At 37.6% G+C, this 14,913-nt stretch overlaps 1 protein-coding gene across 29 annotated transcripts in view; it reads right to left on the bottom strand.

Annotated features, from left to right (window-relative positions):
* Positions 1 to 14,913, bottom strand: part of ROBO2 (roundabout guidance receptor 2) — a 1,427,252-nt gene that overhangs the window by 358,140 nt on the left and 1,054,199 nt on the right. Inside the window, exon 1 of one of the 29 annotated variants that reach the window (XM_070071931.1) lies at positions 7,207 to 8,156. The exons of the other annotated variants lie outside the window; for them this stretch is intronic. The gene's annotated coding sequence lies outside the window, so the exon portion shown is untranslated. Of the gene's footprint in view, positions 1 to 7,206; positions 8,157 to 14,913 lie in introns of those variants that run through there. 29 annotated transcript variants of the gene reach the window in all.

The following is a 14,913-nucleotide window of genomic DNA, read 5'->3' as shown; positions in this document are numbered from 1 at the left end:
TTAAATTTTTTCTTTATCCATTTTAAAGGGAGGGATGGTGGTAGGGAGAGAGAGAGAGAGAGACAGACAGACAGACAGACAGAATGAATCAAGATGTATCCAGTGGTTCACTTCCCAAATGGTGGCAAAGGTTAGGGCTGGACCAGGCCAAAGCCAGGACCCTGGAATGAGTAGTTCTTTATAAGAACAATTGATTACAGAAGTTAAATTAGTCTTATAAATGAAAGAATATCCTACTTCCTAACATAGAATAATAACCCTGAGAAATTAAGTAGTTCTGTTTTTTGCAAGTGAATTCACTTGAAGTCTAATTTCCTGTAGGCAATAATAACAGTCATGATGACCGCTCTAAGATGACTTTCATTAAATGCTGTCTCTCTTGTTCTTAATCATGACCCAGTGGCTTCAAGATATTCTCAGCAACTAGTTTTTCACTAAAAGCCATGATGATCATAGCCTGAGATCTTACATAAGCAAGAAACACAACAACAGAAGTCGGTTATGTAGCCACATACATTTCTAGCTGACTGTTCCTTATAAAATAGTTTTACAAAAACAAAGCTCATCTGCGGAATGTGGTATACTATGGCCAAGACACACTTGATCAGAGCTACTGAAAATATCGAGGTATTTCTGCTATACATACAGTAATGTAGGAAACTCTTGATGTTTCCAGTTGTGTGGCCTTTGGCAAAAAAAAAAAAAAAAAAAAACTGGCATAAAGCTGCAAAGAATGATTGCACACATTGTAGGCCATCCAACTGATGAGGAACAGGAAAAATTAGAAATGAATAAATACATCAGGGTAAATCTTTTATTACCAAAATTGATCTTTCTCATGCATCTTAAATTGTTTTGATTAAATAAATTAAATGAATCAGAAGATGATTTTAAATCTGCCCACAAAAATTCATAATAAACGTGTAGTGGATTACTTCTGCTATGACATTTCAATTCACTCACCAGAAGACATCTGATTACTCACGAGTGCTTCTATTACATTAGCCTCTTCACTCAAGAGAAAAAGGCTCTATCAGGCCTAATGCATTATGGGCTCCCCCACTCCAGAAAGCTCATCTTACTTTCCACACTGAATTCCATATTTAGATAGTACGACATCGGCTTTGGAAATTGTGGTCATACTCATAAGATTGTTTTACATTTTTTTTGCTCTATCAAGGATAACATCTAACTATTCTGAAAAAATAGAGTTTGAGTCTTATGGGAGGTGAGGTTATGTAAATTTTCATATCATTTATTTTTTTAATTTGTATTTATTTTTGTTTTATTTCAAAGGGGGAGACAGATGGAGAGAGATCTTCCATTGACTGGTGCACTCCCCAGATGCCCACAACAGAAAGGGCTGTGCCAGACCAAAGCAAGGGACCAGGAACTCCATCTGGGTCTCCCATGCCAGTAGGAAGGCCCCAAGCAATGAGCCATCTTCTGCTGCCTGGATGTTCACTAGCAGGAGGCTGGACCAGAACCACACATTCTAATATGGGACACAACCATCCCAAGCAGTAACTTTCTCACTGTTCCAAATGCCCACCGCTATCATTTAATTTGAGACATCTCTATTTTCTAGAAAAGTACAATTTTCCTGAAAGATACACGAGCACTTGTGCTCGCTCGCTTTCTCTCTCGATATCAATATTTGTCATTTTTTTCTACAACCAGATTTGAACTGATGGGGAAACAAGTAAAGACAAGACAAACCCTTTCTTTTCCTGTATCCTCAACTGCAGAGATTTTATACTCTAAACAAAATTAAAGCCACTGCCTTGCTCTCTTAACTGCTTTAGTGTTCTGAAGGTACAAAAAATAAATTTCCGTCTCTTGAAAAGGGTCTCGGAAAGCATCGTTCTCGATTTACTCTCTCACAGGTTGTCAATTGGCTGCAGCACTCTACTTGTTTAGAGTTGTGGAGAATAACACTTCAGACTTTTCTCAGAGACTCTCAGGCTATAATTAGGACTCACTCTTATTAATATTTGATTTCTAAAAAGACAATTTGATATAAATAGACTCTAGAACTGAATATACATGCACATAAAATCTGGTATGCGACCCATTGGAAGAAATTTAAAGTAAGAGGAAAATGTCCTCTTTCAGTTACTAGAATTATGAGATGCCATCTTGCTCTGAGTGAAGAATCTCTGGTTTACTGGCCATCTTAGCCAGTACAAGAAAGCAAACTCGAAGTCTTCCAACCTTCAGCTTGGAAGAGAGGATGATATTTTGCCATTTGCAGGGTAGGCAGTTCCCTTCCCTTACCTACAAAGGAATTTCAAGACATTGGCCCAGAGATGTAGTTGATGGCTCAGTTCTTAGGAGGGTTGCCAGGTACCCACACTGAGTACAAACCTGGTGATCCGAACTACAACCCTTTCATCATCATTCAGTAGCTTCCTCTAGGATTATCTGAATGAGGGAAACTCCTTAAGCAAGAAGGCACATAACAGATAATTTACAGTAGCTCTGTGTGGTTCCTTTACAGAAAAGCCCCCACACCTAGTGAAAAACAACAAAAGAAACATCCTTCCAACTTTTTCTTCTGACTGGTATCACATTCTGCCTCTCCCTGAATTCTCTATGTCCGTTTCAGGGATGGATAATTAACCACAGAAACTACAGTTCAGTCAATGGTATTATATATGCATTTACATCTTGAGAAAACACAGATGTGTGTCTTAATAGCAACCAGCATCCATTAGAATATGCATGAAACTAAAGGAAAGGAAAATAAAGTTTGGCATGTTAGATGTTAAGTCAGTGGTTATCATCCCTAGCCACAAACCGGAATTACTTGGGAAAGAAAAATATGTAAAACAAAGAAAAGCAGTTGGTGACTTAATGCCAGTTCCATAATGTGGGTATTGAATTAGGATTCAGTGTTCATTTAATCTCCTGATTTATGGAGCAAAAACTACTGCTCTAGAAGTCAAAAATCTTGGATCAAATCTGCTGTCAGCCATTTCCTGTGTGTATTGCTCCTTTTACCATTCTAGGTATGTCTTTCTTAATCTGAGAATAGAGTATTTGCAAATTACCTATAAATTTTCATCAGGAGTGAAATAATGCATTTATATATAAATGTAGAAATTTAAATATTAACATAGAATCCCCTTGCTCTGAAGTTGACAAGAGGATATCCTTACTAGCATGCTGTAGTTCCATAAAGTTATGACACCACAGAAATGGTTAGAATGGTATTACCATCTTATCTGCACTTTTGCATCTGCAGATTCAAACAAGTGGTTTCTGTATCTAGGATCCAGAATCCATGCTTCTTGTTTAGCTGTCTTGGGTCTTCTTCAGTTCAGTCTATCTGAATGTGTCCAAAGTCACTGGCACAACTTTTGGAGTCCTAGACACTTTGATTTGTGTCTTTATTCATGGGTCCCAAGGAGACTCAAAATGGCCTGGGAATTTATGTAAGATTTCCCTGGCCAAATAGAACATGCCTTAGTATTTTTTTTTCTTTTTTTTTTTTTCATGCCTTAGTATTTGACTTATACTTGTTTAGCCTGGAAAGCATGAATACCACATTTATTTTGAAAACTTTCCAATTAATATTTGTTTTCAACACTTCTTATATACATACTGAATATGCATATTTGTACCACAGTAATTCAGTTAAAAATTATTTCCCTTTCACCACATTAAAAACACATATAGTCTTATAGTGAAACTATTTTTAATTTTACTCATGTTATTTCACCAAGAAATTTCATGGGTACTAGAGTTGACAATGCTATCATCATCCCTACCAGTTTAAAAGTTTGTTATTTAGTATAAAAAGTGGTTATGCCTTCATGTCAAAGTCAGGAGTGGGAGCCATGGGTAAAGTTGCCAAGAATGTTTAAAGAAAATGTGTCTGGGGCCACACTGTGGCACAGTAGGTTAAAGCCCTGTACTGCAGTGCCGGCATCCCAGACGGGCACCGGTTCGAGACCCGACTGCTGCATTTCAGATCCAGCTCTGTACTGTGGCCTGGGAAAGCAATAGAAAATGGCCCAAGTCCTTGGACCTCTGTACCCACGGGAGACCCAGAAGAAGCTCCAGGCTCCTGGCTTCCAATTAGCCCAGCTCCAGCTGTTGTGATCATTTGGGGAGTGAACCAGTGGATGGAAGACCTCTCTTTTTCTCAGTCTCTACTGCTTTCTGTAACTCTTTCAAATAAATAAAACAAATCTTTAAAAAATATATATAAATAAAATGTGTCTTTGGTGATGGAAGTCCATATGCACTTACTTTATTCACCAAACAAAACATGGATCAAATTAACAAAATAGAGCCGGGAGGCCGGGAGAAGGCCTGGAGAACTTAGTTCCTCATCAAATGACACTTAGTTTCAAAAACACTAGTAATACTCTATTTTCTGGATAGCTTTGTTACACACGTTCAAGGCTGCAATTAGTTTGTGAAATAAGATATTCTGAAGTACCGCACATTTTGGCACTGAGGAGATGATGGCAAGTATGCAATATTGAATATTTTTCAAAGATAACTACAATGAAAAGTGTTATTTTATTTTGTCAAATGCCAAGATCCTACCTTTCATACATTTCTCTGTTTCTGATGGAAGTAAAACAATATCGGCATGACATCTGATTTTTAAGCAAAGATTTCTAACAGAAATACATTGTGGCAACTTTTGAAAACAAAGGTACTAGGATTACTCATTTTTCTGATACTGGTAAGGAACAGTGAGATATCATTAATAATGTGAATTACTATACAACCACATCAGGAAGATAATTCCTGCCATACACATACTGACATACAAATGTTTTATCTTAGGTGATTTACAACTTCATCCTTTTATGAGATTGATCTTTTTCAAAACTCAATTTGGTTTTCAGGCATAGTTTATCGGTTTTTAGTGACCTTGCCTCGTGAGATAGTATCACCTACCATCTTATAAATACGTGCTTTTAAAAGAAGATTTTGCTATAAAGGAACACATTGCATATTACCATTTAATGTGTGACATATTTTGTCATATTAACAATTACACTTTATAACTGAGATTACATGTATCGGGGTACTTCAAAAAGTTAATAGAAGATGGAATTAAAATGTTTATTTTAGCATAAAAACTTTGAAATCTATGCATAATTTTTTCATGATACACATTTTCCATGAACTTTTTAAAGATCATCTTATATGCATAGATTTCAAAATGTTTTTGCACCAAAAATAAACCTTTTAATCTCTTTTTCCATGAACTTTTAAAAGTGTCCCTGAATCATTTGCCTTGCTCAAATAGTTGAATGCTTTAAAAGCTGTACATGAATTTATATTTTAATAAAGTGCATTTCATATGCATTAGAATATTCAGTTAAGAGAAACCATGAGAGGGGCTGGCACTGTGGTATAGCGGGTTAAACTGCAGTCTGCAGCATTGGCATCCCACATGGACGCTGGTTCAAGGCCCAGCTGCTCCACTTTCAATCCAACTCTCTGCTAATGTGCCTGGGAAGTCAGCAGAAAACCGCTCAAGTGCTTGTGCCCTGCAGCCACGTGGGAGACTCAGAAGTTGTTCTCTGGCTTTGGGTCATCACAGCTCTAACAGCTGTGGCCATCTGGGGAGTGAATCAGTGGATGTAAGCTCTCTCTGTCTCTCTGACTGCATTTCAAATAAATAAAATAAATATTTAAAAATAATAAGAGAAACCACAAGAGATTGAGTTTTTATTCATATAGAAAAATGATAATGCTTTAAAATTTTAACATCTTTTAAAATCCAATACTTACATAAATATGTCATTAGTAACTGAATAACTGAACAATTATTGTAGATTTACTATTTGAGCAAATTTAAAAACTATAACAAAAGCATTTATTTTCAGTCAATATTTAAATGAATCACCTATTTCTCTTATAACTGTGTGAAAGGGAAAAGAAGATCTAATTATCTCCTAGGTCTAAAATAGTTCTGTATCTTATGAATTTATTTGTGAGTAAAGAAATTATCTGAAATAAATGCATACTACATACTACCTTCAAAATAAAGAAGGTATAGACATACACGCACACACATTAATCCTTACATAGATATTCAGGTTCATTTTTGTCTGCATGTTATAAAGTTAATTTTATTCTCTATCTGGAGAACTATGAAAAATATAATTAAGGTTTAGTATTTTTTCATAGAGAAGTGTGATAAATTGTCAAAAAAACAGTCACAATAGTGTACTTTTAGCACATGATCAAACTTGTTGCAAAACTTGGAGCGAACATTATCCTTTAGGCCGAGAATACTTTCTTTCATAAACTCCATTTAATTTTGACAATGCCCGTGCGAGCACATGATTTTAATTTAGTGTTTCAGAGTTGAAGAAAAAGGGCAAGCAAACAATATTTCAAGCCCATAGACTCTACCAGCTTTCCTAATATCCCACCTGAGAGCACCTGCCCCGCATGTGTCAGCTTAGAACACTGATGTCTCGCTGTGCACGGCACGTTCCAGGACACAGACACGTAGGCAAGCTGCAGTCCTATCATCTCACTCTCTGCAAAAGCAACCAGGGACCTTTGCTAGGAAATCTAGCAAAGAAAGCTACAGAATGGGGAGCCGAAATCCTTGTCTTGACCCTGTCTTTTGAATGCAATTGCAATGTACAAAAATTATACATTAGCAATGTGATGTTTGTTGTATACTTCAACAGCTACATTTGATGACTGTTCATTTTCCAAATGAGGCAAAGCAAGAGTCAAAATCTCCTTAAAATCAAAGAAAAATTGTCATCTACTTTTATTGAGCAGCTCTTCAAATATAACTGTGCTCCATGAACTTACGATTGAGGACAACCAATAGAGTCCTCAGAGAAGAAATAAACATTACCGCAGGGCTTAAAGAGCTGGGAAAGTGAATTCTTTTAAAGATCAGTTACCATAAAACTCAAAGAGAAATAAATAATGCAATATACGCAACTGTATCTGATCATTTTAGCGTGAAAGACTGCAGACTTACAGACTCACAATTCACCTTTGGATTTCCTCCCTAACACATTATAAACAAACGTATTCCCCTCAAAGCACAATCTGCTAAACACAATACCTAGATAGGCATACTATATTTATCATACTGTTACTCAACTAGAAGAGATCAGATTTTCTACTACAAATAAAGTGAAAATGGTTCTTCCAATTTAAGGTCCATAAAACACTTATTAAAGATAAAAGCAGGTTATTTACCAATATTGGACTTGATGAGACGCAGTATGTGCAACAGAATGAAATAGAAATTTCAGTGATGGAAAATCATCTTCCTTCCTCTGGATTGTATAATAACCTTTTAAATCATGTTTGACACTGGTAAGTTGAGTGAGCTGGCAGCCCGGTGAAGCCCACGTGGTAATATATGTGCTAAACCCTTTCTGGAGCAGTAATCTCATTGCTCACTTCATGTGGCCCACTGGGCCCCCAAGAGACTTACTGGGCTCTGCTCTCTCAAGCTACTGGTTGCTAATGTTCCTTATAATAAGGAAAGCAGAAACGCGCCTTCAGGCAATAGCCACTCGGCTAGAGGTACAACCACCGGCCAACCTTCTGCTGGGCTTTTTTTGTTTTAAACTATTAAAAATGCACATGCGTTACACAAAGGGGATTCTTTGTGCTTTAAAAAAACAACAATGTGACAGCGATATTTACTCTGCTCCAATTGCTAATCTGACAAGCTCCATCTGGTAAACCGACCCTTTATCTGCTCATCACCCTGAATCTCTTAAGGAAAGTGGACACTGGTGGCATATGTCCATAGCTGGTTCTTATGCTTAATGAGGTAGAATATTTATAGGGTGAAACTTTAAGGACACCTAGGAGACAGGTTCCTTAATGTGGAGAGGGAAAGCTACTCCACTGAAGACAGCTAACCCCGTCTATGTTCTGACAGCCCACCTTTCATCTGGAAAAGAAGCCACCTCTACAACTCCTACAAAGATCAAGTCCAACTTCAGTGTTTCTCAAAACAGTGTCCCCACAGTGTCCCCAGAGAAACTTCTCCTTATTCCTAGTTCCTAGCACTTGTCCGTATCTAAGAGGGTATTTCAAAATAACTTGTGTAAAAATCAAATTAAAAGATAAGTGTGTTTTGGTGCAAAACACCTTTGAAATTCATGCATGAGTTTTTTCATAATATGCATTTTCCATGAACTTTCTGAGGGTCTTTCATGTTTGTGTGTGCGTGTATTTGAGATATTTAATTGTAAAATAAAGATAGAATATATTTAAGGTGTGTAACACGATGATATGAGATACATGCGCATGTGTGTGTGTATATATATACATATATAGGTATATATTTAGTAATGTCTACCTCAAATTAATACAACCACCACCATCATCATCTATAAGATGTAGTCAAAGGTTACCTATATTTCAGTAATACGCTGTCCCTATATTTTAATTGCCTTTTTACTCAAATATAAGCATTAGGAAAGAAAGACATAGATTATTTCAGAAATCCACATAGTAGATGTTTTTTAATACTAGTTGCATGAGTAAATATACACATTTTCATTCTGATTTAAACACAGAATATTTACATTTCCATTGGAATAAATGTGACATCAAAAGAATCATATCATCACATATTTAAGTTGATTGGCTATTTTTACCTTCCACAGTTTATCGAAGAGCTTAATTTATCTTGTCCTTTTTCACACATTCAACACCTCATTCAAGGAGTGCCATTTCTGTGCAATCCATATTCAAACATGGGATACATTGTAACAGTTCAAATTTCTAAAGTAAGTATGATACTGCATAAATAAAATTTGATCCATACTGCTTTGTCGCAACAGAGAAAGAACATGGCACAGAGGTGCTATGGCATGTATATTCTTAGAAACAAATGCATAGTTTTAGGGAATCAGCAAAGTATCTTTGCATTTGGTAGCTAGCTATAATCCCTCTAGCTATGGAGGGATTATAATTAAAGGTGATTTGCACACTTTAAGGAAAAGAATAGTAGTACAGTTTTCTATTAGAAGCTAATGAGAAAAAAATCTGAGCAGTAAAGATGAAACAGCCCCTTATTCAATTTGTATTTGTATACAACCTGAAGCCAACTTTATCCTATGGGGATTTATAGGCATCTGAGACTTGGTCTATAAATAGGAAATACGTGATGAAGTTTCCTTGGCCATTTTCTGGGTCACTTTCTCAATAAAAAGGTCATGGTGAGCTGCTGTTGCTGCCCTCCAAGTATATGTTTCTGCTATATTCAAGTATTCATCTTTCTCTTTATCATTTAGACAATGTTTAATATAGTTTCCAAAGGAAACTTGCAATTAACCAATAGAGTACCTGGAATGTAGTCTATTAGAGTGAAATAGACATTTTAAGACTTAATGATTGTTTATAGCCCTTGTCTCTTCCATTGAAGAACAGTGTGTGTGTGTGTGTGTGTGTGTGTGTTGTTCATACTATTTGGTGAACTCTTTTACTTAGTGTAGGGTAACTATATGATCATTAAGTAAACTGGAAATAGATCTTTGCAAAACTTAAGAGTGGGAACAAGAGAGGGAGGAGGAGTAAGGGTTGGCAGGTGGGCAGGTGGCGGGGAGCGGGGAGTGTCACAATGTTCCTAAATCTGTATCTATGAAATACATGAAACTTGTATAACTTAAATAACATTTTTTAAAAGTTTATTTTAAAATCTTTTATAATAATAACTGAGCTAGAATATGGCAGAGGACAGATTCAGAAATTTGCATTATCATCTAGATTTGGTATCCATGTCAAGACAACAGTTAAGTATTCTAGTCCAAAAATACACATTAAATATTTAGAGATAAACATAAATTTTATTTGCATAGCTAGTATAGCTCACAGTTAATCAGGGATGATTTGATATAGTACGAAAGCCTAATGTTTGCGGCAAGTTATATGCTACAATAAGGCGTGCTTATGAGCCCTAAGTCCCATACCAGTATGCCTGGGATGGAGTCCCATTTCCACGTCCAATCCAGTTTTCAGCCAATGGTCACGAGAAGGCAGATGATGATGACCCAAGTACTTGGGTTCCTACCACCCATGTGGGAGACCTGGATGGAGATTCTGGCTCCTGACTTGGGCCAGGCCCAGCCCAGCCTATTGTGGGCCTTTGGGGAGTGAACCAAAAAGTGGAAGACTTGACTCTCTGTCAGTCCACATTTGAAATCAATAAACACATCAAACTTTTTAAAAAAGAAAGCATAATGCTTATGTAGATAGAATGGAAGAGAATAAGGCTTTAGTTGGAAGAACTACAGTAAAACCTACATTAAGTGCTCATTCTGAACAGGCATTGTTCTAAATAATTTACATGTATCAGTTCCATAAAACTTTACAACAACCTTAGAGGTAGGTATTGTTATTATCCTAGCTCTATTAATGAGAAATTGGAGACTCAGAGAGGTCAAGTAACTTACCTGTTCACACACAGCAAGTATTTTACAAAATTGAGTAGTTTCGCTCCAGGGTCATATAGTTAGCTACCAAATTAGCTGTTTCTCTAGCAAAAGGGTTATAATTTGAAGGCTGGCTTGTAAACTAAAAGGAGGGCATCATTTTAGTTATCAGTAAGGGGAAAAGGAGGATTAAACAGTTTTTATTTTACTAGAGTGTTTATGCTCTTAGTTTGCAAATGAATGGCACATAAATCTGATTTTTTTATTTATGTAGAAAATTAGGTACCTATAACTATGAACATGATACGAACTCATTAAATAAATATTTGACAAATGAATGAGTTAATATGTGAGTGCACACGTGGATCCTATATAAAATATTTATATTATTATATCAGTTTCAGAACAATCCTGGAGGTCTTCCCAAAGCTCATGCAAAATGTGTATTACAAGAAAATTATGCATGGATTTCAAAATCTTTTTTTGGTTAAAATACACTTATCTTTGAATTCCATTCATTGAATTTTGCGAGCCTTGCCTACATGCACACGCAATCACAGAAGACGGATTGGCAGGCTGCAGGCAGGTGGGGGAAGCCACCGCCAAGTATTGTTTCAGAAACTTCAATTTGCCAGTGTAACTGATTATATCACCAGCACTGGTGGAACTTAGTTTAACACTAGTCTTTCAATCTCTATCAATAATCATCCTGTAGTAATAATTATGTTTGAAGATTTAACTCATTAAAAATATTATAAAATAAGAATCAAATCTTTTTTTAAAGACTTTCACTGTTTTAAAGTACTTACATGTAATTTTAAAAGGAAGGAGGAGGGAGGGTGGGAGGATGGGTGGGAGGGAGGGAAATTGTGAAGTATCCCTATGCTCCTAAATCTGGGTACATGAAACACATGAACTTTGTTCACCTCATATAAATAAAAAGAACATAAATAAACAATGAGGATATTTGAAAATGCATCTAGTATTACAACTTATGTTTGAAGTAGGTCTCCCAATTCCTTTATTTTAGCCAAACTGCAGGACCAAAACCTCTCCAATAGCAATTCTGGAAATTAAAATTTTTTATTTATGTAAGGCAAACAGCTCTCACGTATTTTGCATACAGATTTAAGAGCATGGTATTTCCCATGCTATCCTCTGTCCTGGTCATGCTCCCATCCTCCTTCCTTCCTCCATTCTTATTTTGTAATTCTCACATTGACATACTTTCCATTTATATAAAAAGTAAGGAATATCATCTAAGTGGGAAAATGACTAGGCTTAATATACCACAATTTCCTCTTCCTCTTATCAATTTTCCCACTTCAACCCAATTGTATCGATATTTTTGTAGCATAACAGAAAAAAAAAAACCCACTAAGAATTCCAAAAATCACCTCTTCAAATTTAGAAAAAAGGAACAGTTGGGTAGGGCTACTGCCATTTATGCTCCCTACATCGAACTAAATTCAGCTAAAAGGAATAACACACTTTTGGTCTCTAAATGGCCCTCCAAAGCCTGAATCTTAATATACTATCGATTATTTTCAATTCCAAGTGGCTACTCTTCAGACAAAATCAACTCTCTATATCTTTCTTAGAAAATTTTTGGAATGTGTAAAGCAGCATAGCAAATGATAAAATCCTAGGCACAGTCTGTGTTTGAATAAGAGAAATAACAAAAATTTGGTTCCCTTAGTGCATAACTTAATCATGTATCAATTTCATTTTTAATTGACACATACAATTATACAGATTTCTGGCGTGTTTTATAATCTTTATCTTCAACCTTTAGAAAATCACTTTGCATACTTGAGTTGCTAAGAGTGATAATTTAATGGCCCTTTGTGTTCCCTGCTTATGATTTGTATGGCTCTAATACTCAAAGCTCTAACTTGGAAAATTTGTTGGAATATTATGCAATTCATGCTGAGAATTTTCCTCCATCTGTGTCACAGCCCTCAGCATTTCCTCGCCATTCTTCACCCAGAAGGTTTCATTTCCCTATCACTGAATCTTTTGATGGTTCTAATGCCATTCATTATTTGGATGAGGGGGCTGTGCTGAATATCCCACCAGCTTAATGCCCTGTCTCCTTAGGCGGCCCGTTCATTCACAAACTCATTCATCTGCTGCCTGGTTTTCAACATTCTTGGCACTGATCCAGATCTTCTTCTCCCCCTTTCGGACTTCTTTAAATGTGTCTCCTCACGTCAATGGGCCTCCTATCCCAGACATGGTCTTTCTCCTCTCTACCCATTTTCAAGGCCTGCTTCCTTCCCTTTCTATCCCGTACAAACTGCCTTTACTTCTTTGGTGTGCCAGTTCCTTTGTCTTGCCTTAAATGTACAGACTCGGCGTGTTAACTTCAGTCTAGACATGCAGAAGTATTGTGTGGACTTGACACAATTGTGGGAAAACCATCAAAACCAAGGGATAGAAGTACAGATGTTTAAAGTTAGATCCTAGATGACAGACTACTGAAAAGGCACCGTGGGGAATGTGACACAGACCATGGCAAACTTCCAGAGGCGGCAAGGATTCTGTCACCTCATCATCCAACTTTCTGGAGGCTGTTTCTTTTAAGAGCGTGGAAAAGACTCATCTCTATTCTGTGAACAAAGTACACTTGGGCAGTCAGGGTTTTCATTTTCGCGTCCCCTCATTTGCAAAAACCAAGGGATTTAAGTTTAGTACTAAGATCAGTGTGCCCACATTTAATGAACTCAAGAGATAAATCCAGTAGATCAGCAGCTTTTAACTTAGGGAAAACATTAGAACCAAGAAGGAAACCGCAGGGCTAACACCCTAAATTGACCGATTTGGGGCTGGGCATCAATATTTGGGAAGATTTCCCTAGGAGACTGCCATGTGCAGCTGAATTTGAAAGCCCCATGATGTGCAGTCCAGTTCAGATCCACCTTCGGTGGCTGGGAGATCAGAAGAGTTGGCAGTTGATCTGATGGCTTTTTAAGAACTATCTTGATTTTTATACATTTTCCAATTTTGCAATAACTTCCAACTTGGAAAAAGAAGAGAAAGGCTTTTGGCTTATCCAGGGATCATTTGATCTCCAAAAACACCTGTTGATTTAAAGGCACATAGATGTCAACCCAACAAAACATGACATCTTCAAAAAAAGGTTCATGGAAACTTAGCATTACTTGTGGAATTCAAAAATTGCACCCCAAAAAGGTTATCTTTAGATTCTATTCTCACCACTGTGTTTTAGATGAAGCCTCATATATGCAGAAAGCAAAATCAACACGCCCCATGTTCTTCATGGGAAACACAGAGGTGGGAAGGTAACTTGAAGATCTGAATGGCTGCCTTTAACACTCAGCAAAATTCCCAATCTGTATCATGGCCGCCGCAGCCTCTCTCACAGTCCCTCTGCCTCAAGCTGCACTTGCCTCCCTCCAGCCCTCTCGTCTTTGCCTTGCAGGTCTGGCAACTGGCCTTTCAGCCTTCCAAGGATTTTTTTTTTTTCTTTTTTTTTTTTTTTAATTTTTTTTTTGACAGGCAGAGTGGACAGTGAGAGAGAGAGAGACAGAGAGAAAGGTCTTCCTTTGCTGTTGGTTCACCCTCCAATGGCCGCCGCGGCTGGCGTGCTGCAGCCAGCGCACCGCGCTGATCCGATGGCAGGAGCCAGGAGCCAGGTGCTTTTCCTGGTCTCCCATGGGGTGCAGGGCCCAAGTACTTGGGCCATCCTCCACTGCACTCCCTGGCCACAGCAGAGGGCTGGCCTGGAAGAGGGGCAACCGGGACAGAATCCGGCGCCCCGACCGGGACTAGAACCCGGAGTGCCGGCGCCGCTAGGTGGAGGATTAGCCTAGTGAGCCGCGGCGCCGGCCCCTTCCAAGGATTTTGACCACACTTCGTCTTCCCACAAGACCAGGCCCACCTGACTCAAACTTCACTGCCCAATGGTATTTCTTCTTTTGACAAATGTCTATCAGATCCTTCATCTATTCCTTAACTGGATAACTGGTTTCTTTGTTATTGTTGCTGAGGATTTTTTTTTTTAGTTTCTTATATATTTGGATATTCAGATAAATAGTTTGCAAATATTTCTGCCACTGTTCTCTACTCTGTTGACTGTTTCCTGTGAAGAAGCTTCTTAGCTTGGAACTTGAAAATACACACACACACACACAAACACAGAGTCACTCTGAACTTAAAACCACCAGAGGCTGGGAAGAGTGGGGGAGGGGCTTGAGGGAGCTCAAGAAAACAGGCACCAAAGCAGAGTCACAAGATACCACAACACAGTGAGGTGACTACAGACCACAATAATAATATATAATATCCTATACAAACAACTGGAGCAGGTGAGCTGGTAGGCTCCAAAGTGGGGGGAGGGGAAGAAAGTTGAAAGATTTTAGTTTTCTACTAGTTTGATTAGTTTATTCCACACATGTGTGTAAATATTGGGCCATCCCATAATTATTATGTGACAATCATAAATTAAATGGAAAAAAAAACCATACAGCACATTAAACTCATCTGA

The sequence above is a fragment of the Oryctolagus cuniculus genome, chromosome 4 (genome assembly GCF_964237555.1).
Source record: "Oryctolagus cuniculus chromosome 4, mOryCun1.1, whole genome shotgun sequence".
NCBI lineage: Eukaryota > Metazoa > Chordata > Mammalia > Lagomorpha > Leporidae > Oryctolagus > Oryctolagus cuniculus.
Note: the sequence above shows the minus strand (reverse complement) of the source record. Positions and strands in the feature narration are given on the sequence as shown.